The sequence below is a fragment of the Giraffa tippelskirchi genome, chromosome 4 (genome assembly GCF_054371585.1).
Source record: "Giraffa tippelskirchi isolate mGirTip1 chromosome 4, T2T-mGirTip1v1.2.pri, whole genome shotgun sequence".
Lineage (NCBI taxonomy): Eukaryota > Metazoa > Chordata > Mammalia > Artiodactyla > Giraffidae > Giraffa > Giraffa tippelskirchi.
In genome coordinates this window covers 127,374,245-127,378,703 of record NC_137278.1, presented here as the reverse complement: position 1 = coordinate 127,378,703, position 4,459 = coordinate 127,374,245, and the positions used below count along the sequence as shown (strand labels likewise).

General features: G+C 47.9%; 1 long non-coding RNA gene across 1 annotated transcript; it reads right to left on the bottom strand.

The window, feature by feature from the left end:
* Positions 1-404: 404 nt before the first annotated feature.
* On the bottom strand, positions 405-2,393 carry LOC145503646 (uncharacterized). The gene is made up of 2 exons (XR_014051610.1): positions 2,273-2,393; positions 405-1,881 (listed from the first exon to the last, which is right to left on the bottom strand). It is a non-coding gene; the product is annotated as an uncharacterized LOC145503646 (long non-coding RNA).
* Between the last annotated feature and the right edge of the window lie 2,066 nt (positions 2,394-4,459).

Genomic DNA, 4,459 nt, shown 5'->3' with positions numbered 1-4,459 from the left:
ACTCACAAGGTGGAGGGGAAATCAAGAGAGTAGGACTCAGGCCTCATGTAAATACTGCTATTTGTCATTTTGGAATTTCCCCAGACTCCCTGTTCTCCATTCTGCAAAGGAATATTTTCTTAAGTCTGGGTACACTGGAAAGTATATCTCCTTTGGTAAGTGAGGAATTTCCAATATCCTATGGAAACTCATTTGGGCAAAGGGAGTGAGACAGTGTTTGGAGGGGAAGTAAAGGGATACCTCTCTTCACAGAATAAATTCAGGCACAGGTCCTTTTCTAGGGACTAGGTGAACCCTGCACCAGCAGCCAGAGAACCAGCAGTCAGCCCAGTGAATGGGCAGGAAGGGACCTGAGTGAGGACGGGCAGTTCTGGGGGGAGTGAAGCAGAGATCAGACACAAATCTGCAATAGATCCAAACTCTGTAGATAGTAATACAATGGATGTCATCCAGATGAGCAGCACTTTCTTTTTGACACACAAGTTTTAGATTCTCTTAGTTACAAAGTTGACAAGAGCCTCCAGCCTTCTCCGTATACAGAAGGTTGGGAGGTCTGGACCTCTGATCTTCAAGTCTCTGTGGTGATGGGAAATCCCTGTGACCTCGTGGTGGAAGTAGAGACAGTGGGTCTGGAGGGACATTGGGAACCCAAAACTTTCACTTCCCCCTCCTCTAGTACTCGCTTCTCTTAGCTTAGACATAACCATGCCTGGTCACATGGGGGTCTCTGATGCTAGACTGGTCACCCTCAACAAGGGAAAGTGAATGACTTCTCGAAACTGAATAGCACATGTTGGAAGAGGAAGATAGTCTAGATATCTTCTAGCCCAACATCCTCATTTTACAGATAAGAAACTGAAGCCCAGAAAAAAAGAAATGACTTGCTCAAGGAAATGCAGCTAATGAGGGATAGAATCCAGGTGGTCCTTGTCCAAAATTAGCCCCTTCTATCACATCACACTGCCTTTACTCAACTTCCATCTTACATTGTTTTATCCTTTAACTTCTGACTTCAAGTTCTGGGTCATGTTCAGAAAGATCCATTTCCAGACTTTCTTTTTCCAGGGGAAGAGTAAAGAGCCCCTGCTACTGTTTTTAGGTAAAGTAGGGCATTACCCCTGCTCTCTGCCTCCCTTTCTCTTGTTGCTCTCAGTGAGGAACTAAGTGTATGGAGGAGGGCTTTCATAAGTTCTGGGCTCCATTCAGTTTGTACAGGGGAAGCTGATGGGCACAGCGTTCTGGGATGCCCTTTGCCTTGGCAGGCTGACTGTACCTAACTGGATGTCGTGGCCTAGTGCCCAATGGCAGGGAGGGTGCCCACCCATGCATTAATTTGGTGCCTGGCATCCATAGATGATAGACAGTTGGTTGGATACCTATGCTGAATCCTGCCTGGTCTTCCAGTTCTTGTTTGTGTCACTTTGAGATTCATGTTAAGTGTGGGAGTTTTAGAAGGGTGGTCCCTCTGTGAATTTAAGATACTGGCATTTCCAGCTGGGCAGGAATGACACCTCACTGTCAACATAGAATCTGTGGTAAACAGCACAGATCCTGGATTTCAAATGTCTCCACCATCCCCCTCTTCTCATCTTTCCCCCACTATAGAGTTCTTTGTATCACCCCTTCCAAGCCAGAAGATGACAGGTCACAGTCTCAGGCTAAAGTTTCTGTGGAAGGAAAGGAAGTGAAATACGTGGGTTAGGATGACTGGGGACTAGAGAGCAGCAAAGGCATCCTGCTTACTCTGCCACAGACTTCAGAAGACTCTGGAAGGTACTTGCTGCTGCTGCTAAGTAGCTTCAGTCGTGTTCAACTCTGTGCAACCTCACAGACAGCAGCCCACCAGGCTCCTCTGTCCCTGGGATTCTCCAGGCAAGAATACTGGAGTGGGTTGCCATTTGCTTCTCCATTGGAAGGTACTTACTGCCCAGTAATTTCCACTGCAGTCTCAGGCAGCCTTGGACTGTATCGCCACCTGCTGGACACCACGGAGATCGACAACCCTGTGTCATCTCTTCAGATGGCTGCTGCTGCTGCTAAGTCGCTTCAGTCGTGTCCGACTCTGTGCGACCCCATAGACGGCAGCCCACCAGGCTCCGCCGTCCCTGGGATTCTCCAGGCAAGAATACTGGAGTGGGTTGCCATTTCCTTCTCCAGTGCCTGAAAGGGAAAAGTGAAAGCGAAGTCGCTCAGTCGTGTCCGACTCTTAGCGACCCCATGGACTGCAGCCTACTAGGCTCCTCCATCCATGGGATTTTCCAGGCAAGAGTACTGGAGTGGGGTGCCATTGCCTTCAGACAGAGAGTTAACTAAAAGTGCACAATTACCCAACCTTTATTCCAAGGTTAAATTCTTTCTTCTCAGAACCTGTTGAGGTTACAGTTTTCGCTCTTGGAAGTCTGCCTTTTCAGGACTGGCGTCTAGGGAGACCTGGGAGTCTCCCTAGGACTGGAGTCTCTAGGGAGACTAATTTTCCCCATGTGCTGTCCTTTATTAAAAAGTTCTCTCAGAGGCTGAATACAGAGCCCTGCGCCCTCACTAAGCTGCATGAGGTGGAGGGAGGTTGAAATTTATGTCCCTCCTCATACAGGTTAACTATGTCCACAAACAGAAAGCAGCAGGCAGATGGGATTATGTTTGGCTCTAGATCACAGGGTCTCTGTTAGCCTTAGAGGTGGGAGGAAGGAAATCCTAGATTGCCCTTATTTGACTCTCCCCTGCCTGATCGAGGTATGGGGGGAAGTGGGCGAGTCCTCCACTGTGCTATTCGTACTTACTGGCTGTTCTCCTCTTCCTATGCCCTAGCAGAGACAATGCCACTAGAACTCACTAGCAATCACTCAGGCCATGCTGAAATCTTGGGTGAGTTTAACTCTTCGAGTCCCCAGGCTACATCTTCAGAGGTGAAGGTCATTTGTAAGCAGTGTGTGTGCGCTCAGTCATGTCCGACACTTTGTGACCCCATGGACTGTAGCCCACCCGGCTCCTCTGTCCATGAGATTTTCCTGGCAAGAATATTGCAGTGGGTTGCAGTTTCCTCCTCTAGGGGATCTTCCTGATTCAGGGATCAAACCTGCATCTTCTACATTGCAGGCACATTCTTTACCACTGAGCCACCCAGGAAGCCCTTTATAAGTAGTGACAACTCTCAAATGAATCTTTTATTGGTAAAACGGGACATCAATAGGGAGAAGGCAATGGTAACCCACTCCAGTACTCTTGCCTGGAAAATTCCATGGACGGAAGAGCCTGGTAGGCTGCGGTCCATGGGGTCGCTACAAGTCGGACACGACTGAGCGACTTCACTTTCACGTTTCACTTTCATGCATTGGAGAAGGAAATGGCAACCCACTCCAGTGTTCTTGCCTGGAGAATCCCAGGGATGGGGGAGCCTGGTGGGCTGCTGTCTATGGGGTCGCACAGAGTCAGACACAACTGAAGCGACTTAGCAGCAGCAGCAGCAGGGACATCAATAAATATGCTCAGAATTGATCAGGACATATAATAATATCAATCTGTGGAGGGTATAGGGCTAGGCAAACAAATGACAGCAGATCTGGAAATCTACTTTCTTTTCCCAGCTGGCATTGTGATTTACCCAGGTTAAGTAAAGTGCTGCTGCTGCTAAGTCGCTTCAGTCGTGTCTGACTCTGTGCGACCCCATAGACGGCAGCCCACCAGGCTCCGCCGTCCCTAGGATACTCCAGGCAAGAATACTGGAGTGGGTTGCCATTTCCTTCTCCAGTGCATGAAAGGGAAAAGTGAAAGTGAAGTCGCTCAGTCGTGTCCGACTCTTAGCGACCCCATGGACTGCAGCCTACCAGGCTCCTCCGTCCATGGGATTTTCCAGGCAAGAGTACTGGAGTGGGGTGCCATTGCCTTCTCCGAAGTAAAGAGCAGCCATTTCTTTTTTATTTCTTGGATGCCTGACCTTGACTGATGGAGAAGGAAATGGCAACCCACTCCAGTATTCTTGCCTGGAGAATCCCAGGGACAGAGGAGCCTGGTGGGCTGCTGTCTATGGGGTCGCACAGAGACACGACTGAAGTGACTTAGCAGCAGCAGCAGCAGCCCTTGACTGAGGAGGATGTCCTTTAAGTGTCTTTCAAATTGCTGTTTTAGAAGGAAGAAATCGAGGAGTTAAGATGGTGGATGGGGAAAATCTTGTGCTGCATGTCGTGTACATCATGTCATCTGTGTACTAGGTGCCCTCAGTTTACTCATTATGGCTAAAATGTATTGAGTGCTGACTTAACACTCTTAAACACTTTAATGCATTTTCCATTTATACCTTTAAATGATCTTATGATTTGGGTACTGCACTTTATTATACTCTTGTTCTTAATTGCTACTAGGCTATACTCTTTACTTTGTGGTGAATGTGCAGATTTTTTTTTAAGGACCTGGGGCCTTAAAACTCAAATAGTGTAATTATCTTCCTTGTAAATTCCTAAAAAAA